Genomic DNA, 23389 nt, shown 5'->3' on the forward strand with positions numbered 1-23389 from the left:
GTGATTAGTGATAGTTAGAAAGATCTTAAATATCCAAAATAAGAGTAATGGAGGTAAAATATCACACATTGTTTGTAGGTTAAATCCTACTGTAAAATCATCTGTAAATATCTAACTAAACAGTAGGTTCTAAGTAACTATTCTTATTTGTTTTATGATTATTTGTTTGTTTTTTATATTCAATATATTTTTTTTAAATATCACAGGTTAATTTTGGCTAAAACTAGTTGTTATTTTAAATAGCAAAAATATTACATTAAATTAAAATCTAGAGCTACCGATGTAACTTGAAATATAGAAAAGATTGAATACTTATTTCACCTTTACAGGGTGCAAAGTTGTGTTTTCAATTATTTTAATTTTTTTTCCTTCTCTGGTAATGATGATAGTCTTCTATGTGACAGATACTACCTATCCAGTTGTAAAGTTGAGGTACATTTATACAGTAAGTACAAAGCAAGAATTCAGATCCATATATGAGTAGCTACCAGTAAAACAAGAATAAAGGCTTTTTTCCCAACTATGTGAAAATCAAAAGCAAACAAACAGTAAACAACAACAAAATCTCCATGACTTGTATACAGCCCCACATGGCTGCATGGTTTTGTTTTGGATTTTCATGTTAAGATTCATTTTTTGTAGCTTTTGTTTATTATTTTCCTTTGTGTGTTTCCTGTGTGTGTGTGTGTGTGTGTGTGTGTGTGTGTGTGTGTGTGTGTACATGGTATATGAGTAGGCACATGTGTTAAGGAAAAGTTTTGGCAGTTGGCAAGAAGATAACTTGGTGTGGTTGGTTCTTTCAACTTTATATCAGTTCTAAGGATAAATCTTAACACTTCCTCAACACTGAAATGAGCTCCTTCATGCTGCTTTGTGATTTCCTCTTCTATTGCCATGTTCCTATGCAGCCTGACACTTTCTTGTTAGCACAATAAATATACATGCTTTATTACTTCGAACAAAGTCAAATATGAAAGAGCATACAGTTCTTCAGCCAGTTACAGGCCGGTGTAAGCTAAACACTGGGTATATTAACAAACCACTCAGTAAAACATTTCTTGAACTCAACTGAGTTCTGAGGATGGGACCCTGTTTTCACTGCAGGATTCCTCCAGTACCTTAGCAGTGGTGCTTTCTTGTGTCTTGAACTATCTGAAGCTTCTGTGTTCATTATTCATGGCACTCCACAAAATTACCCTATTGATTCTTGTTATGTCAAACACACTTATCATTACTACCATGCTGTCTCCAAATGTAGCTCATTTATAACAGATGCGTTCTTTAGAAATATAAATACACATAGCTTCCAGTTGCCTCAGGTATAATTTCAGATTTACACAATTAATATCTATAAATTACAGAGTTTTATTTCATCATGTTGTGGTGACCCCAAGTATAAAATTATTTTTGTTTTTACTTCATAACTATAACTTTTCTAGTGTTATGAGTCATGGTGTAAATATCTTTGGAAATAGAAGTTTGCATAAAGAGTCATGATCTACAGTGAGAACTGTTGATCTAAAGAGAGCATTGCTATATGGTGGCAAACCAAGAAGATATTTGCATTACAGCAACAAACAGGAGTTGAAAGAAAACAAATGCTGAGAAGCTACTATACCTTAGGCAGAGCATTAGGAAGGTTGCAAACCACTGCTTTAGAGGATACTGTATAGCCTTTCATCCTCTTTGGCAAATCCAGCTGCCTCACATAAATAATCCCTTGATTTTCAGTAGAGCTCGTAACCAACATCATATATTGTATATATTTTGACAATGAGAATACTTATGGTTTCCCATTTATTTTATTTCTTCAAACAAATACATGAATAAAAAAAGATTCATTTCATGATCCTATTTTCATGATATTGATGCTTTTATTTTTGTTGTTGTTTAGAAATTTTTAGTCTAAGCCAGACCAGAGTCCAGCATGGTAATGGGCAATAGGCTTTAAGCCCCATGCCAAGCTGAGGCACTACCAGCAACTAATAGATGCTGGGAGAAGGGTTGATTTCCCTGAAAATGTGGGCTCTGCTAAGTCAGGAATGCTCCAGTGTAGGGAGCCACATGCCAGAGAATAGTGGGGGCATACAAATTGTACTTGGTGGGGTTAAAAAAAAGACACAATGGTGGGTGGGTAAGGAAGCAGGGGTGGACATATCTGAGAAGAGTTCATGGAAGATGGATATGATCATAAGATAATGTATGGAACTCTCAAGGAACTAATAAATGTACAAAATAAAGTAAACACACATAAACACACACACAAACACACACACACACACTTCAAATAACTGTTTTCCTTTTATACAGTAGGCCATACTTAATCTTGCAATACCAACCCTAAGGTCTACCAGAAGAAGCCTGTTGACTTGACCACTTACATTCTTCCTGCTTCTCTTTTCTTGTTTCTAATTCAAAGCAGTTCACACTGTTGTCCTGAGACTTCATCCTGATGCTATTGTCTTCTTCTTAGACATGAGTTTTGTACATGACATCGATACATTCTTACATAAGGACATGCATCTGGATTTACACAAACTGGAGTTGTAGCAAGACTTTAAGTGGATGTGCAGTTCTCTGTTTCAGAAACATCCTCTATATCACTTTTCCTTAAATGTCCCCAGAGCCCACTAGAAACAGCCACTTACTGCAGTTACTTGTGTAGAGGTCATGTGGAAAGACATTTATGCAATTTAATACAAAGGCAGGGCAATTCTGCACATATAGAGAAGCAACCTGGTATTGTGATTTCCTCCAAGTTAGTTTTTCTTACTTTTGTGTGTTGAACTTTTCACAAGAATTAATTCACAATTTCTGCCTAATAACCTACTTCAGCAAGGGAGAATAAGAAAAGGCTGGGTGTTCACTGCTATACAGTTTTTAAACTTACATTTATTTATTGGTTTAGTGTGTTTATTCATGTGTATGCATGTGTCTCTGTGTTTCTATGAGTGTGTGTTGAAAACAAATTACGTCTATAAAATGGCTTATTTGACTGGGTTTACATGCCAAAATGTAGTCATGTAGTCAGTATTCTTGGCATACCAGCTAAACATCTAAAATATTTACATATAAAGATACACATTGACAATGAGAGGTTAAGACTATGGAAGGCTCAGAGCACTGCCCTGCAGAATAAATTACACATATATCATTAATATTGTATAGATGCACTAAATTGTATTTGTTAGTTCTTATCTAATTAATATTCTCTAAGATTTGGGAATATCAAATATTTCCAAAGAAATAATTTTGTGCCTTAGGTACCATGATAAATAAATGAGATTCATGCACCTATAATGTTTCTTAAATAAATCATATATGATGACAGACCATGTGGCCTGGAGAGATGACTCAGTAGAGAAGAGTTCTTGTTACAGAAGTATGAGGAGCAGAGTTCAAATCCCAAGCAACCATATGAAATCATCCAGGCTTACCCACTTGTACTGTGGGAAGGCAAACAGTAGAAACCCACATGAACCTTCCAAGCCTGAATTTCAGCAGTGTCCTAAGGCAGACAGAGAAGATTTCGGCATCTGCTGGGCAGCTGGTATTCTCCAGTTTCAGTGAGAGATTCTATCTCAAGAGAATAAGAGAATAAGACACATGACCCTGCTTCTGAGAAGCTGAATTTGCTCATGCATGGACCGTCTCACAGATAGTTCACATACATTCACCTTACTCTTTAGAATTTGTCTAAAAATTGAAATTCAAAATAGAAAATAAAGACATTAGTGGAAATATCTACTTTTTCATTTGATATTTGAGAATAAAGGTAGAAATGTTGGCTAAATTAAAATCTATGGTTCTTTTTTTGGCATTATTTATTTTGTTCACATGCAGAGGAAAACATAATGATGGCCTGAAATCATGGCAGTCTTCCTGATTGTCTGCTCACAGGAACCACATACAACTTTAATTGTATCTTCAACTCTACTTAGTATTCTCTGAAGTCAGATCACATTGGATTAAGTCCCATTACATTCTCAGTGAAAATAAATCCAATTCTTATTTTATTTGTGCTCAAACATTTTAGATCATATTACTAGATGATAATATGTTTTTGTCTGGATAAAAGTATATAATCATTAACATTTATGGCTCTATTTGGTAAAGAGGCTGGTGGCTTACACTATCATTTCATGAAACATAATCCAATTGCTGGCACATTAGGATTTTTAGTGTAAGGTTTATAATGTAAATTTCAATTCTATTCTGTCATAACTAACAAATACTGAATTATTTCTCCCTTAGAAATGCACCATTGGAACCCATTTAAAGTGCTTAATGATGTATTAATAAACCATGATTTTACAGCAGGGCTTCTCCACTCCTCTGCCTGGCGCCAGCTCTGATGCTGCCAATCAAATTAGAATGTGATATTTTCTAAGTTAATAAAGGTTAATTGGACATATAGGAAGGAAATTGAACACCAGAAATATCTTCTCTCAGACTATTCTTTCCTGAACCAAAGATATTATGTTTCTGTTCTCCAACAGCCAAAGCATCCTTGTTCCTTCTTTAAACACAAAGTGCAATCAGCTCTCACTTTCAGAAATTTCCTACACACCTGGTATGTTTTTAAATTATTATTGACATAGTTTTTCCAATTGATTACTTATTGAACGAAATAAGACTTTCTAGGGCTTTTTGGAAGCTTCCCTGTGAGGTATTTGTCTTTAAGCCAGTTTGCTCAACTACACAGATCTGACTCTTTGTAATGTGGGAACATTTGCATTCTCAATAGAACTCTTCCTATCAGTAACTTCTCTGCTGAGTTCTCATCACTAGCAAAGATCCTGCACTGCATCCACCTTCTCTGGGTAAGTTTCTCTCCCTCCAGTCTCCATGGGCAATGGGCTTGGCTACCCTGAGAGCGAAGTGGACCTGGGGGTGGCATAGAGACATAGTCTTCAGTGTACCACCACTGGTGAGGTGCCTGTGTACTATAAAAAACATAAGTGAAACTTACTGAGGAAATAAATGCCCTGAAAATGGAATGAAGACAGGCTGGATATCTTTGGAATGGCAGAGACACAATGAAGTTCTCTAACTTTTACCTATAGTATATCTATTTTTTTAAATAACCTTTGTTCCTATTTTAACTCATTTATTTTTTGTAAGAAGAATCACTTAAGATGTACTGGCTTAAGAAATTTTAGAATCTTAGATTTTGTTCTTAAGTGATATACTTTCCTTTTCTCTTCTATATATTAAAAAATGATGGGATGGGAGAGATGTCTCTATGACTAAAAATGTTTCTTGCTCATGCGGAAAACCTGGGTTTTTAAGCAACTGTATCAGGCATTCCAAGACTGCTGCAAAAGATCTAATGTCCTCATTTAACTTCATTGGATTTAGTGCACATGTAGTACACACACACACACACACACACACACACACACACACACACACACCACACGTGCACACACAAACACATACACATATGCACATATACAAATAAATCCACAAGCAATAACCAAAGAAAATGTTTTTACCAGTTTTCTCAAATTCAGTACCTAAATTTATCACAGGTTCATGATATAAGTGGAACAAGACTTGTTTAAAATGAAATTTGCCTGATTGAAAAATCAACATATATAGGTATGATGAAACATTTGTTTGAAAACTTTTGTGCCCACCTTTTTAAAAATGAAAATATTTTCATGTACAAGATATTCTCCCTCATCTTCCCCCACATCATCTTCACCTCTCTTACCCACCCAACTCTATCTTTTTTCTCTCTTTAAGAATAAACAGAAAAATATCATAAATTCATTGTTTTTAATAGCTGAGTAGTACTCCATTGTGTAAATGCACCACATTTTCTGTATCCATTCCTCTGTTGATAGACATCTGTGTTCTTTCCAGCTTCTGGCTATTATAAATAAGGCTGCTATGAACATAGTTGAGCATGTGTGTTTGTTACAAGTTGGAGCATCTTCTGGATATATGCCCAGGAGAGGTATTGCTGGATCTTCTGGTAGTACTATGTCCAATTTTCTGAGGAACCACCAGACAGATTTCCAGAGTGGTTGTACAAGCTTGCAATCCCACCAACAATGGAGGAGTGTTCCTCTTTCTCCACATCCTCTCCTGCATCTGCTGTCACCTGAATTTTTTATCTTAGCCATTCTGACTGGTGTGAGGTGGAATCTCAGGGTTCTTTTGATTTTCATTTCCCTGATGATTAAGGATGTTGAACATTTTTTCAGGTGCTTCTCAGTTCTTCTGTATTCCTCAGGTGAGAATTCTTTGTTTAGCTCTGTACCTCATATTTTAATGGGGTTATTTGAATTTCTGAAGTCCAGCGTCTTGAGCTCTTTGTATATATTGGATATTAATCCCCTATCAGATATAGGATTGGTAAAAATCCTAATGGATGGATCTGGAGGATATCATCCTGAGTGAGGTAACCCAATCACAAAAGAACTCACTTGATTTGCACTTACTGATAAGTGGATATTAGCCCAGAAACTTAGAATACCCAAGATACAATTTGCAAAACACAAGAAAATTAAGAAGGAAGACCAACATGTGGATACTTTATTCCTCCTTAGAATAGGGAACAAAATACCCATGGAAGGAGTAACAGAGACAAAGTTTGGAGCTGAGACGAAAGGATGGACCATCCAGAGACTGTCCCACATGGGGATCCATCCCATAATCAGCCACCAAACACAGATACTATTGCATATGCCAGCAAGATTTTGCTGAAAGGACCCTGATATAGCTGTCTCTTGTGAGGCTATGCCAGTGCCTGGCAAAAACAGAAGTGGATGCTCATTGTCATCTATTGGATGGAACGAAGGGCCCTCTATGAAAGAGTTAGAGAAAGCACCGAAGGAGCTGAAGGGGTCAGCAACCCTATAGTTGGAACAACAATATGAACCAACCAGTACCCCCAGAGCTCATGACTCTAGCTGCATATGTAGCCGAGGATGGCCTAGTCAGCCATCATTTGGAAGAGAGGCCCCTTGGTCTTGCAAACTTTATATGCCCCAGTACAGGGGAATGACAGGGACAAGAAGTGGGAGTGAGTAGGTAGGGGAGCATATAGGGGACTTTTGGGATAGCATTTGAAATTTAAATGAAGAAAATATCTTAAAAAATGGAAAAATAAAAGAAAAATAAAATACTTCAGATAATGACATACAGTGTTGCCCACTAAAGGAAATAACATTCATTAAGATCTTTCTTATCACATTTAAAAATTCACATCTAAGAGCTAATCTATCTTGTTTTCTTCGTAAAAAGACAATTATAATGTAGTCTAAGATGTCTATTTAATAGATACATGTGAACACACACACACAAAAAGAATAAACAGGTGAAGAAACAAAGGAACAGAATTCAAAATAAAGGGAAGTAAAGAGAAAACACAAGAAACATACACATAAAACATATTAAAACAAAACACTGGAATCCATAATATACAAGCAAAAGATCAATAAGACAAAAGATGCCCAACTAAAGCTATATGAAACAAAATTCAAAAACCTCATCGAGTTGATTTTGTTCTGTCCATTACTACTTGGTAAAGGACCCGACCTTAAATGTGGTTAGTATTCCTAGGAGACTTCACTGAAGAACACTAATTCTTCCTTTGTGATCAGGATGGCTTTTGGGTTAGATAAAGGCCTTGTTTCTACCCCCAAGCCCCACCCCTGGACTTCATCTGGTTTAGGCCTATGCAGGCTCTGTGCATGTAGTCAGATTCTGTGACTTCCATGGAATCTTTAGAAGGCTTTGTTTCCTTAGGATCTAAATTTCCCCTGGCTCTTACACTCTTCCACCATTCTTAAGTGCTTTGTTTTAAACATTGGAAGGGAAGTGTTCTTCCTCAAAACACAAATGAGTAGTAACAATCAAAATATCTAACTCTTCCCAAATCATTGCTCTAGGTTGAATAGGAACTTGTATGCATGCACATACATGCACACATGCATGTGTGCACATACACACACACACACACACATGCATGCATGCACATGTACACGTACATGCACACACACACACACACACACACACACACATGATTGACCCTCCCAGATACTACATATACTGGAAACACAGGGTTGATTTTTCTAGATTTTCCAACCAGTATTCTCTGTGTACCTCCAGCTATGGACTATAGACCAAGTTGGCATATGTTCTTCAGTTTGGCCTCATATGTTTCTGCTGAATTGGCTTGTGTCTGGGCTAATTGACAGTAGTGACAATGCAAATGATATGCAAATGAACCCCTCTGGGTCTCCTTTCTAAGTTCTATTTATGCCTATGCAAACGCAGCACTTTGTAACATTCCCAGACATTTAATTTAGTGGTTTGTGTAGACATTTAGTATTATTGACAATGATACATTGGCCTGCTATGGTGTCTGTCCCTGATAAACGTTTTTACTTTAAACACATCATTAAGGCTGATAAATTTGAAGAACATGAAATGAAAGCTGATAATGTTGTTATGATAAAATTGAGTCAAGGAAAATTTACAGCTATACTAATAGGCTGGGGCCAAACATACTCCCTCACACATGCATGTATGCACATATACACACACATGAATGAATACAAAGCACATGTATACATGCACACACACACGTGCAAAATACACACATACACATGTGCACATGCATACACACACACCTCAATTCTTCCAATTTTTTGACAGTGTTGATATTACTGATAGCAACAAGAATGTGTATGGCTGCTTGTGTGCAAATTTTCTTTAACTACAGGAAGTATATTCCAGATAGTTTATTTACTCTGTACACATTTTACCTTTCTGAGACTTAACCTTAGATATGATTTTAATGGAAACTCGGGTTTCATCTCTGTATTCTTAGGGAATGTAAAAAGATATGACTGATCAAGGGGAAGCAAAAAAAAATCTAATTAGTATCCAGGATTTTTGCAACAATTGAAGGCAAGAAGAAAAGTCGCATAAATCTATCAAACATGTAGCATAGATAGGCATATGTGAAATCAACTAAGGATTGGCTACAGTATTCAAAGAGTAGACCGCTATGGAGAGATTTCATAGTTCAGGAAGGCAGCAGGTGATACAGAGGTTGAGTGAATTAGAAGAACAATCATGCTTGAAGTCTGGTTCTCAAATACATATGGACAAACGGGCCAATGCTGTGACAAAGGATAAGTATGATAGGTGACCTGCCTTCTTCCCTACTTATGCCCCATGAGGTTAAATTGCCCTCATTAATGTGACTTTAGGGCTGAACTCCAAGTTGGTTGCAGAATTTTGTCAGGTACATATTTCCTTCTGACACAGGAACTTCAGACAACGAAGTCTCAGCCCCTACTTGTGCTTGGCAGTGAAGAGAAAGTGGCATGACATGGGCTGTATCTCTAGGTCCATTTATCTGCTTATCATTCAAGGGGACCCCATTTTGGAGGCATACCTTCTGAGCCCAGTAATCACGTGAGTTACTTCCCAGGTTCTTATTTGAACTGACTGAAACACGTTCTGCCGTACTGGAAGTTTGTATGTATTGTGTAGCTATTCTACCTGACCCGAAAGATTTCCTACTAGAGAGAGAAGAGAGCTTCATAAGTCAGGAAGCAAACAGAATTTACAAGCCCCAGAGGCTAAGGTTCACAAGGCCCTGGCTATGGTTAAATCCATAGTAACAGTTGCTGGGGAGAAGTGAGTGTGATCACCCAAGTGAAGCAGAGAGATCCAGGGACACAGCATTTGTGACCCTCTACTGATGTATTGATGGAGTTATTTGTTGTGTAGCTGATTTTGAGTCACTCTTATTCATGTAAGTGGTCCTGGTAAATTCACTGGCTTACTTGATGTAGTTCATGCCCTATCTGGGACTCAACAGGGATAGGAGTCTATGACAAATATTAAGTTTCTCTCCTCTCTGTCTCTTTGTCTCTCTCTGTCCGTCTCTGTCTGTCTCTCTATATCTGTCTCTGTCTCTCTTTTTCTCTTTCTTTCTCTCTCTCTTTCTCTCTGGTTCTCTCTCTTCCCTCTGTGTGTGTCTGTCTTTTACTATATCTCTTTTCTTCTCTGTTCTTTCTGATTCTTCATATTTATTTTCATCACTTTTCCATTAAAAACAATTTATATATCCTAAAATCAATTTTCCATGTGGAGTTCATTGAATTTTGAGAAATATACACCCCTGTGTAAGGATCATAGGGATCATCATGATGAGGGCTATACCATCACCCAGAATCTCCCTCACACCACTACAGTCAGTCCCCCAACAGCACATCTTAGTGGGTGCTGGGTTCCCCAGCTAGGATTTCATATAGTAAGAAATGGATAGTTCATATAATCTTTGCTTGTTTGCTTTTTTTCTCTAAAAATGGTGTAAAGAAACTCAAAAGTATTGTCAGAAATATATCTTTTTTAAATTAAATATTTTTTTTATTTCGGGCATCATACTTCAATTTTAGGAATTCTAATTTTATGCCCCTCATTTTCTTATGCTTACATTTACATTCCATTCAGTTTTGGAATAAACATGTAGCCGTACTTTCAAAGTTGTTACTGGCTTAGGCATTACCTTCATTCTTGGTGATCTTTTTCCACCACAGATCACTGTCTTACTGTGTTATCAACACTGTCTTTACTACATTTTGTGACACTCAGATTTTATTTTCTTCTCTTAATAATGTAGAGTTTTGTTTGACTTATAGTAGATCCATTGTTAAGTCAACACATTCTGCAGAGACCCATTTTCACCTTTGTCCAAGCACTTCTGAACTAGATCCAGCCCAGATAGCCAGATTGATACCCAACAAAGATGTCCCACCCCATTTTTGTAATTTTCACATTTGGACCTGAATGATTGTTTGATACTGAAGACAGCACTCTGCAATAGGAGATTCAGTTGCATATCTGAGAGCTACTCAACATTACCACTGTTATCCCTCACTGTGAGAACCAAAACACCACTCAGATCTGGACCAAATGAGTCATGATGTCAGTCTCAATCTGTCTCTGAGTAGTCACACTTTGAAAGAATAACCCCAATGTAGCCCTAATCAGCTGGATCACAGTAGTTCTTTAACCACTGTTAAACAGGTATTGAATCATACCTGACAGCTTGCATGCATGCTTTTGACCAAATATTGCTGCCTGATTACACAGTCCTTCCTGGACACATTTGTACATGTTCTTACATCCCTCTAGACTCCAGTCATCAATTTCCTTAAATTCTGTACTGTATCGCTTCAGTGCTATGTGACCCTAGGCAGGTGTATGGTCCATCTGAACGCATCTAATTTAAGATAAAAGCCAGCTGATCAGAAATTCAACCTCTTGGCATCCTTTCTCAGACCACCTGCCTGTACTGCATGCCATCCTCATTCTGAAATTATTTCTTTATAAAATTGCCCTACTTTTCCAATTGTTCATAGCAGGAGGGAATTTTCTGTGACAGCTCTGCTAGAGTAGACGCTGAAGTACCTCAAGGCCAATGGGCCAGACTTAGGCCCACTCATGACCCCTCCACTAGCTGTGTCCACCAATAGGCTTATGTATATTACTTTGAGCAGTCTTATACAAGGAATATTTTCTTCAGTTTTAAAAATATTTTTATTTATTTTGTGATAATTTCTTAGAAAAAAATTGATCATATTTATTTTTTATGATAAATTATTAAACAAAGAGATTTCTGGTTATACAGACATAACTAAATGTTCTAAAATCTAGGATACAGACAAATGATTAAACTATCTTTTAAAATTTTTCCACTAAACTATCTTGTTGTCTTCTTAAATGAAATGTGGTCTTCAGAGATTAGAAAAATAGATAGGAATGACATGTTTGTTCCTAGTATTTTCTCACAGCTAAGGTTAAGCTCCTACCAAATTTAAAATACTCTCTACTTGGAGTCACATTAGAGCCATTAGAATACAGTTGTGCGCTAAATAATAGTCTTGTTCTAACATCGCAAAGTGTGAAGAATAAATCATTATTACAATGCCACTGAAAGAAAAAGTATCTTCTCAACATCCCCAAGACCAAGTTCTCAACACACAGAGATCAATTTACCCCAGGGGGACAGAGAGCAGGAATCAGAGACAGAAACATGAGATTCAGGAATGGAGAGAAGGGGATAGGAAGAAGAAAGAGGGGGCAGGGAACAAAACACTGCATCTGGATACAGAGAAGGCAACATGACCCACAGGAAAATGACTGTCTATAAATGTACAAGGGGAAACCTCAAGTTAGAATGAAGTGCATAATTTTAATTAGGTTAATTAGGTCAGCCAAAGAAGGCGTTTGATGGCTAGACTTCAATACTTTGATAGTTGGATAGTCACTCTCAGGAGGAGGAAGCAGCCAAATGAGGGATTAGACCTTGGTGGCTACCTGTAGGAATATAATCTAATGATTTTTAACAAGGCAGAGGAAATAGGATGCAGGGCAAGTCCTACCAGGACTATGTTCACCATGATCCAGCTGGCCAGAGTCCCTTCAGTTATTTTAAAGACAACTTTTAACCAATATTTCCTTATTTAACTCATTTGATTAAACAGTATGTAAAGGTTAAGTTACATTTCCCAATCATAAGACAAAATGTTTATTTAGTAATAAATATTATTTATTAAATACATTCTGGGTGCCTGGTAAAATACTAATATACAAAATTTCAATAATGTACAAAGTAAGCAAACCCTGCTTGGTTTGTGTTATTATTAAGCTCATTGTCAGAAAGCAGCTAAGGACTTAGTGTACAGAAATATCAATTGCATATGAAGACAGGATGACATCTCACAAAGGTGCCTAGGCTACTGCTGTTATTAATTAGACTGAACTTGTTAACTTAAGATCCCACTGGCACAAAACTCAAATTTATATATCAAAAGATGTATATGACATATACATCTTCCATATGCAATCATTTTGCTTAAAACACCTCTAGCCACAGAGGAGGCCTCTAACCCAGAGATGCTAAAAAGCATCGCACAGATGTGAAAGCCGGGCTCTGAGTGGTCGCTATCCCTCAGATTCCTCTCCCTGCTTCTTTGTAGTGATGTCAGCCTTTGTCTCTAGGCAGACTTCTGTTGCTGGGAACTTTCCTTTTCATTCAAACATGTCTGTAAACAGCTCAAATAAATCAATTATATGGTATTGCCTCTGGTAGTCATATTTTTTTTCTTGATCAGCCCCAAATCCCTTAGCTAATCCTCCTGAAAGAAATAGATAGCAAAAAAACTACTGACAAAAATAAAACATGCAAAAAGCTGGAGTATGAAATAGGAGTAAGGCGTGGTCACTTTAGACAGAGTGAGCAGGTGCAAGCTCACCAAGGAGGTGGGTGTGTAGAAAGGTCATGTAAATGAACAGATCTAGTGTGCAATTATGAAGAATAACAATTAGAGCGAGAACTAAATTGCCTAGAGTATGGCTGGATGAACAACCAGAGAATAACACACTGTATTTTATAATATCTGTTATGTTTTGTTTTGCTTTTTTATTATTTCATGAATTTTGTTTTAAACAAGGAAGTGTTGTAGTCTAGAGTGGTCTGGAACCTACTGTGTATCTGAGTTATTGATCCAGACGGTTCCTCAACCCCGGTGTCATTCTCTCAGAATGGCCTGGTGATGTCATTGGATTAGTCTCAAACCTGGTTACTTCCATGGTTTTGAGGCTGAGTCCTCAGGTTCTCAGGTTGCAGAATCAGAGCGTCACTTCCTGAACCACCATCTCAGCTCTCTCTCTGTCCCCTAACTTGTAATAAACCCTTCAACATGACGTTCAGCAACTAACAAAAAAATGTAAACAAACAAACACAACACCATTCACAATCAACATATATGTTCACTAACCGGAAAGTATTAAAGAAAATGTGGCATTAGTGTAAGGTACCAGGCACCTGAGATTATAGCCTTGGAAGTCTGAGACAGAAGTTTTGCTATAGCTTGAGAACAACCTGGGTTACACTGCAATCCTGCGTTGCGGGAAATATTGAAAATATGAACTCACCAACTCTCAGTGGGGCCAGGCCTCGCTCCCAAGCTCCTGCCACCACCAGCAGCAACTCTCGAGCTAGATCTGTACCAGGTGACCTCACTCACTTGGTTTCTTGGCCTTCCCATGCTCCAGCCCTGTGAGACCACAGGGCATCCACTGGGCCATCTCTAGGATGGGGGCCCTGAGTTCCTCTTGCTTCCATACAGTGCCCCACTCAACCCTGGTAGCCATCTCAACACCTAATTACCGGTAGAATCAAGACTCTTAATGCTTAATCAGCAAATCAGATATATGTATCAATAATAACACAATTTACAAGATGTCAATACCATAATTTCAGAGCCAGTTGATAATGATAAAAGGTTTACCCCAATTATTCTAACCTTATGAAAATCTTAGCTACTTAGGCTGTTTAAAATCACATGGGATCAGGATCTTCTTCCTGTCCAGTCTGCCTCCATGTTGGCTTCACCTCCTCTTTCCCTCTTGCAACCTCTTTGTCTCCCCAAATCCTAGCTTCACCTCCCTTTTCCTGTCCAATCACAGTCCTCCCACTGCCCTAATGTGATTGGACAGGGAAAATCCTGCAACAATCCTCTCTCAAACAATCACAACAAATATGTACAATATATTGTGTTTGTTTGAAAATGGATTCTTTTGCGAGGATTTCAGTTACCATAGAAGGCACTGTTATTTTTCATATATATTTTTTTGTGCCAAATCATGATTGGAAATCTTAGGCCTTGTTATATCACAGTAATCATATCTTTATATTTACATTATTTATGTGTTATTTTTCTATTTTCTCTCTTATTTTTATTTTGTGCGTGTGTGTGTGTGTGTGTGTGTGTGTGTGTGTGTGTGATGTCCTAGTTATGCTCATAAGAGTTTTGAAAAGATTTTCTCGTGGGTCTATGAAGGTCTATTCAATTCTCGTTGTTTGTAAAGGTATATCCTATGTTGATTTTAAAAATTACTAGCATTTCACTAATCTGCCTCTAGTTTTCTTTATTGTATTTCCCACCTTTTCTGCTTTAATGTGGATTTATAAGAATATTATCCCTTTCCATGCATGCTTATATATTTCTTCATTCTCTTAGCATTGGGATGTTTAAAATAGCATTTCTAATGACCTTGTCTATTGATTTTTCACTTGCTGTTCTTGCTCGTCTAGAAGTTTTTAATTCACTGATCATTCTCTTGCTCTTTAGTTTCCCTTTTTATATTTTGGTCATTTTTAATTGGGTACAAGGCACGCACTCTATTGATTGCCGAACTTTGTCCTATCCCTTTACCTTGTGTGGACATTTTCTTTTTATTTTCTGTCATGTAGTTACGTATCTTCCAAGTATGATCTCCTTAGGATTTTGCTTTTATTCCTTTATTCTTTAGCCAGCATCCAGTAGAGCCTTCACTTCAGAGCTGACTCTCCCTGGCTCTTCCAAAAAAGACTTGCGATGCTGCCGTTCAGAATCTCTAACTCATGCCTGTGGATTAGAAGTTCCCTTTTCTCTGTCTGATGGGAAAAACAAAGTATTTTTGCCACATGTGAGATTTTGTTCTGTATTATTTTTTTTTCATCTTCTTACTTTATAGTGGAGCCTGTCTGAACTTTGTAGCTTATGCTCACACATACACATGTCAGTGTTTAGCAGAAATTCCAAACCTGCTCTGAACAAACAAGGCAGACCTTCTGCAGGCATGGTTTTCTATCCGTGTCTCAGCTTTAACCATGTTGTCTCCTGATCATTTCTACACTCTCCACAGAGAAACACCGAGACTCAGCTCTGTCCCAAACTTCCTATTGCTTGTGTTTGTCTAGATGTTATACACCGCTTCTGAAAACGAGTCTCCAGCACACTGAATGTAAGTACCATGAGGAAAAGCAATGTTGTGCTCTCATGAGATGAACATGAAACACATATCAAATACCCTGCTTCTGCCCCAGTGTATTACAGAATCAATAAACATTGATCCCTCTACTTCTATAAATTGTTATTGTATATTATATCTTTTGAAAGCTCAAACATATTGGTATAGTTTAACTCTCTGTTTAATTTTCTGTGGCCAAAAGCAATTTGGGAAGGAAAGGATTTATTTGGTTTACAGACTATCAGAGCAGGGACTCAAGGAAAAGCCTGGAATTAGGAGTTGATGCAGAGGCCATGAAAGAACATTACTTATAGACTTATTCCCCAGGCCTTTCTCAGCCTGTTTTCTTATACAAACTAAGACCACTTCCCTAAAGGTGGCATTGCCCATAATGGGCTTGGCCATCTTCATTAATTACCAGTTAAAAATACTCCAGAAAGCACTCTCTTATACCAGTCTGATGATGAAAATTCTTCAATCATTCCCTATGTTCAGATGTGTCAAATAGACAACTATGATATCCCATCACAATACAAGAGATATATTTTGTTGATGGGTAAGTCCTGGTGAGGTCAAGCACATCTGAATTGCTCTAAACTTTTCATGTGCTTTGGTTAATGAGGCTGGTCTTTTTCATTTCATGATCACTACCTTCTTAATCAGTGCTTCTCCTGCAATAATAACCCAATGCAGATTCTCTCATAGGGGCCGATTATTTGATCAACATGTTTTAACCAATGCTTCCATTGTAGAAATGACCCAACTTGTAATTCCTTAGTGTTCCTTCACACACACACATGATCTCTTCCTCTGAAGCTGTGACATATGCTATCAAGGTAAAGCCAGCTCCACAGCACATCATAAATACATTTCACACATTGACAATTTCAGATTAAGGTTTCAATAATACGCCTTTGAGCTCCCTGTAGGATTGAGGTGTCTCCTGAGCCCACATTCGACAGCTGGCTTCCATACTGCTATAGGCACACATGAACAGCTACAGCAGGAAGACAAAGGTCATTTACTTATATTTTAGGGATTATAGGATGATGTTGGTCAACACATCTTGCTCCACAGAAGCTAGTCAGGGACTGGTTCTAAATATAACATATTTACCCCGAAAGGCCCAGAAACCCCCCCCCCCCCTTTCATTCAGCTTTTCAAAGCAGGCATTTAAACACAATCTAGAAAACTAAAACTGGAAAGAGCATAAAGCAACAAGAAAGGTCTATAAACACAGAAGTTGGGTTTAGGAATCCAAGGTCTTAGTTACCACTTACACAAGATAGGAAGCCAATTGTGTCTGAGACTCATCACTTCATTTGTCACAGGCTACATCACAAACATGATGATTTTGGCCTTGGGACATGTCAAAGGGCATTAAGTGGATTCAAGTGCTGTTGCATTTTTATAGCACATCTAAATTTAAGGTCTATCCTTAACTCTTGGAAAAGCCTTTACCTGTTTCCCTTTTAAAAATCTGCATTTGGGAAGAATCTGAGACAGTGGACTCGTTTTCCTTTGCGCAGAATTAACATGGAGCACAGGAGAATAAGACATTAGATGGTTTCCTGTATCTCTAACTCTATTCTTGTTTTTATTTTATGATTTTTCTTGTACATGTATTTATTTGACAGGCCTTTATTTATGGAAGATGTTTTATGAGATCACAGCACAGGACCTCCTAGTATGTTTTAAACTCATCTTCTCCAACTTGGTTATATTTGTATCTATCAGTCATCACACTGTTGCCTTGGTCCTGAGAGGACAGATTCATAAGGTCATTATGGAGGTCAGCAGCAATAGCTATCTCTGAAAGATGCAATCAGGTCTGCTGTGGTATCAGAGAGACTGTTTATTTATCCATTTAATCTTTAATTTATTTCTCAGACCTGTTATTTTGAGTTTATCACCTATTTCATACCTTTTATAATAAGGTTCAGAAGATCTGTTTTTTTTCATACTGAATTTTTGAAACATAATATTATTGGAATATCTTGGCAATCTATCACTGACTCTGAAAGAGAGGAAACTATTTTTCTAGGGTTAACATGAACATAGCCAGTGGGATTGCTTTCTATTATACTTACTTTATATGATACTGCTACAATGTGGAGTTCACATATATAACAGTGAATTTATAATGCTAAATCTTATTCACAAAACATTTTGCGTTGGGAAATCACATATCTGGATAGTAATTAGCTAAGGGTTTGGAGCCTGTACTGTTTCTGAGCAGACTTCCTCACTATCTCTCTGTTGCAAGAGGAAGATTGAAAATGTAAAGAACATAGAAGTACATGTGAGATAAAGAAAAAATATATAATTTTATGCATATGTGTGTGAATATATACACATTATATATACATACTATTTATATTCATCTGTAAATACAGACAGAGAATACAAAACTTGATTTTTATTTTAAAAATTTAGGACTTTTGCTGTGCAAAGAGTACAACAAATTGTCTCATATGTTGCTTTATATAATCTTTTATTCTCATAGTAAAACACTAACAAAATACTGTTACTTAATTTTATATGACTGTAATTTTTTTCTTTGTAAAAATTTTAAAGATGTGGTATTGCTATGTAGTTTAGTCTAAGGTAAAATGTGGTATCCTTGCCATTCACCCCTAGTTAGAGGAGTTTATTAGCACACCCTGTTTGCATTTCCATTAGCTTGTATAGATACTTTCACTGTTTGGATATTAGTGTGTCTACTGTGTATTAATGAAGACAAACTGTTCAGTACATGACAAGAAAACCCAATAAGCTCTGTGTAGTCTGTTGGATGGTATCGGTCTGATCTAGCAGAAGTACATGATGTGTTTGTTAATGCTGTAGATTTTAAAAGACAAAATTGGATTCATCATTGAATAAGAGTGACTATTATTGAAGGTATAAACATGGGCAAAGTAAAAAGAAAAAGAGTCAGTAGCACCTATTTTTAAAGGTTTTCAAATGATCTCTAAGTTATTCACTGCTATGATATAACTGTTATAATGAAAACAAAATCTTTCTGGGAACCATTATGTTAAAAGCCTCATCTAAAACATAGCTGTGCTGATCTACACTGTTACTCATAACCTAAGTTGTGGCAGCCATCCTTTTATCATCTTGATTTTAAGTATACCCAAGACATAGTAAGTTAGCAAAAGAAGATATTTATTTATTTTCTTGTCTTTATGAAAGCTGGCTATCCAAGATCAGTGTGAATTTGTACAGAACTAGTAATTTGCTTAATCCCCTGCAGGGGTCAGCAGTTCTAGCCTGTTGGGAGGTAGAAGGCAAAGTTTAGGGTCTTCCTTTCATTCCCAGTAACCTTATACCTGATTAACTATTTCCTTCTTTCCTGACAGAGTCTTACTCTGTATCCCTGTCTGGATAGGAACTTGCCATGTATACCAGGCTGGTGTCCTACTCACAGTGATCAAACTGCTTCAGCCTCCAAAGTCTGGGTACCACCATATCCCATATTCTATTTAACTTTTAACATCATATTTCTTGTTTTATCACATGGACAATACCTGATTTTGGAGTGGTCACATTAAAACCATTGAAAAAGTCAGCTGTGGGGGATGGGGAACTAGGAGTTGCCACTAGAAAGTCCCAGATGGCAAGTAAGCAAGAGGTTCTCAGGATACAAGAGGGATGACATTAGCTGAAATACGCAACACAGGGGACACACAACCTGTAGAGATCATATTCAGTGGCTAGACACAATCCCCAGTTGAGGGATGAAATCATCCACCCATCTCACAAATTTTAACCCAGAATTGTTCCTGCCTAAAGAAAATACAGGGAGTAAGAGTGGAGCAGAGATGGAAGAAAAGGCCGTCCAGAGACTGCCCCACCTAGGGGGTCCATCCCATATGCAGTCACTAAACCCAGACACTATTGCTGATGCCAAGAAGTGATTGCTGACAGGGTCCTGATATAGTCCCCTGAGAGGCCCTGCCAGAGCCTGACCAGTACAGATGCTTACAGCCAACCATTGGACTGAGCATGGAGACCCCAGTGAAAGAATTAAGGAGAGGACTGAAGAAGCTAAAGGGGATTGCAATCCCATAGGAAGAACAACACTATCAACTAGACCCCTAGATCTCCCAGAAACTAAACCACCAATCAAAGATTACACATGGAGGGACAGAGATATAGCAGAGGTTTGCCTTATTGGCATCAATGGGAGGAACAGCCCTTGGTCCTATGGAGGCTCGATGCCCCAGCATAGGGGCATGCTAAGGTGGTGAGGTTGGAGTAGGGGGTGGGTGAGCACCCTCATAGAGGCAGGGGCAGAGGGGATAGGGAAGGGAGCTTGCAGAGAGGAAACCTGGATGGGGGGGGGGCAACATTTGAAATGTAAACAAATAAAATAACCAGTAAAAAAAGAAAAAAGTCATATGACCTATGCAAACACACGTTCCTCTATTTTATAAAAGTTACTAGTCGAATGTTTATAATCAGGGTGTCTTCTACCACCCCAGGTTTCTATAACATAAACAACTCTGTGTATATGTCACTGTGCTGGAAATATGGTGTAATGAGTATTTACAAACCCAACACAAAACCATCTCTTCCAAAACTAGAGTTTTAACAGTATTTTCCATGTAGTAAATAAATATCTGTAATTCAATAAACAACATAGGAAAAAAATGTAGTGTTTCCATCTTTTTACTGGTTATGTATTTATTTACATTTTAAATTTTATCTCCCTTCCCAGTTTCCCCTCCACAAACCCCTACACTCCCTTCCCCCTGCCTCCATGAGGGTGCGCCCCCAACCGCCCACCCACTCCCACTCAGCACCCTAGCATTTCACTACCCTAGGTCATCGAGCAAGCCTCCACAGGACCAAGATGCTCCATTGCACTGATGCCAGATGAGGCAATCAACATAGAAAAAATTTTAAAAGCCAACATTGTTGTTTTTAGTCCTATCTATCAAAGTTCCTTTGGGTGAGAAAGAGAGGAAACAGCAAGAACCAGAAATGATGAATGACCACAAATAAATGGTATTTTCTAGTGTGATAGCACACATGGGCTTGCAGCAGGGGTGACAGCCTACATAGACTTGCATAAGACTAAGCCAACCAAAACCCCAGCAAGAAGAGGGGAGGCAGGTGTAGAGCCCAACCCGTAACTGAGGGGATACCACTAGGAGATAATTACTGAAGGAAAGTCAGTTTTCTGTATGTTGTGGCCCTGGCTAGATCTGCTAAACTCTAGCAGAAGGGCACATACAAGAATGTGTGGGCAGCACACATTAGACTTGACTGGTATTAAGAAGTTGGGTATCTAGGAAATGGGGGGCAAGTCCAGGAGGAAGGGGTGAGTGGTGAATATAATACAATACATTGTATAACATTATCAGGGAGTTACTGGAACAGCATCCATTTTAATCCAAATGCCTGAAGACAGCTTTTAGCAAAGACGACAATCCCAGATTGTTTTTGTCACCAGTGGTGATTGTCAACTGACCAAGTTTATGTGTTGGAGAATTCTGTAGTTTAGCTTCATCAAAGAAACATTTGATCAGGGTTAAATTACAGATTTAGGGTTATCTCTGTCTTCAGACTTTTTAACTTTACTAAGACGGATATCAGTGAGAGCTGTCAAGATGGTTGCTTTGGTTTATTCTATTTCCTGGTGGTCAGCATTCTCAAAGGAAAATAAAATAGACTCTGACCTTTAATGGTTTTCATTGGTCTGGACAGATCTAGTTCTAAAGAGGTCCAGTAGGACTGGCCAAGAAAAACTGTCTGTACAGAGAATGCTATCTGAAGATTGTGTTGGTGACCAACAAAAGAAAGAATAAAGATTTAAAGAAGCCAAGTGAGGAGACATAACCTCTCCCTCAGGTCTCATGGGACTTTGAATTGCTTCTCCTTTCTCTATTTTTATCTAATAAAAAGGAGGACTTACATCTTGGCAAACTCATGGGTTCCTCATTGTCTGGTTTAAGAGAAAGAGCAAAAGCCAGGTGAGTCTTCCACCTTTTGTCAGCTGTTCTAAGAAGGAAAGAATGCCAGGGATGCTCCAGCAACAAAGTGGTCCTGGAGGCAGCTCTGAGCATCACTAAGAACAGGGTCCCCGGTGCATCCTCCCAGGGAAATTAAGACTCCCACTTATCCAACATTGTTTTTAGCATCTAAAAAACTAACAATAATGAAAGTTTAAAGTTCATTTAAAATTTTCCAAAAGGAACTCTTGCTAGGATAAGGTCATTCAGGGGGAAATTGACAGAGCACTGAGAATAGACTTGCCCGATGAATAGAGCAGCCCAGCCATAAGAACTAAAGTGAAAATCAAGGGGGGGGGGAGGTTTAAAACAGCTGTCTGGTGATAAATACATTTTGAAAAGCCTCATAAACCAAGTGTGAACATTGATATTACTAGTATAATGAAATGGGACATGAAAAAGGATTGCATTTGTAAATAATTAGTTTTATCAAAGAACTAGATGGACCAGGGATCAAAATCGGTCTAAAAATGATTTTATTGATGTAGAACTTGCATTTAAGTTCTAAATATCTATTAATCACACCATAGGTTATTCCTTTTATCCAAGCAAGTGCATTGGTTCTCTGGGGACATCTCCAGATTTAACTGTAGAAAGAAGGAGATAAAAGACCCTACACTCAGCCTCTCTGCTCTTTTAAAATCACTAAGTAGCCAGCTGTTCCATTACAACAGAGCCTGTACTTTGAGCACATTCATGACATCTATCAAAACGGTGTTTACATTTCCCTAATAATGTTAACTTAAGCATTTTATTGCCTTACTCTGCAAACTGTCTGAGCACACTAAAGAAATCTTCTCCTGGGAGAGGCTGGTTAAGCAAAAGGCAGACTACCCACAAAGCCCGGGAGCTCTGGAGGTTGCTGGGTGGCACCTGCAGAGACCCAGCCTGAGTTTGCTTTTGTCAGGACTCAACTGGGAATCCCTTGTGGTCAATAAATGCTGGAGAAAGCAAATGTCCTTCCATATAAACACCCAAGGCTCTGTGATTTGTGCAGTTCAAACATGGCTGCAGAGCAGATGAGAATCCAAATAAGGAGGCTACACGCAGGTGGTTGTTGGTCCCACATTGCTGTTTAAATGCATGTGGTAAATCCAGCCACTCTTCCTTGCTCCTCAGCACTTTCAAGAGCAAGTGGCAGAAATCAGGAGTTTTGCACCTAATCCACTCTTGAGTTACCCAACCACAAAATTATATTTAAGCAACTGCCTTGACAGCTAAAATGCCAGGCTTATTTTTCTTCTCTTTGCTCTAATAACTTAAGAGACGGGAGATCAGACTTTAGGAAAGGCTCCAACGTCACTATCTCTGGCCATTTATAAATAGAAATAATAATGGCGTTCATAATAAGCCCTGGCTGAGGCCTTAGAAGTTATTTGTATTTTAAAACTGTAGAGTTTGGAAAATAAATGCATGTAGGTGTCTGACAGTAAACTGTCCTTGTAGGGAATTTGGCACCTTGGTATTTGGGTTTGAAATTTCTTTAGCTTCAGCCTGTGATTATTTTCTTCCCTCAAGCTAACAAAATACCAAAT

The 23389-nt window shown here is 37.9% G+C and overlaps 1 long non-coding RNA gene across 1 annotated transcript in view; it reads left to right on the plus strand.

Moving 5' to 3' along the window:
* Positions 1-4734: 4734 nt before the first annotated feature.
* The window catches only part of 9330178D15Rik (RIKEN cDNA 9330178D15 gene), a 32239-nt gene continuing 13584 nt past the window's right edge, over positions 4735-23389 (plus strand). Inside the window, exons 1-2 of the long non-coding RNA NR_040553.1 lie at positions 4735-4823; positions 15730-15828. This is a non-coding gene — a long non-coding RNA (RIKEN cDNA 9330178D15 gene). The remainder of the gene's footprint in view (positions 4824-15729; positions 15829-23389) is intronic.

The sequence above is a fragment of the Mus musculus genome, chromosome 3 (assembly GCF_000001635.26).
Source record: "Mus musculus strain C57BL/6J chromosome 3, GRCm38.p6 C57BL/6J".
In the NCBI taxonomy this organism is placed as follows: domain Eukaryota; kingdom Metazoa; phylum Chordata; class Mammalia; order Rodentia; family Muridae; genus Mus; species Mus musculus.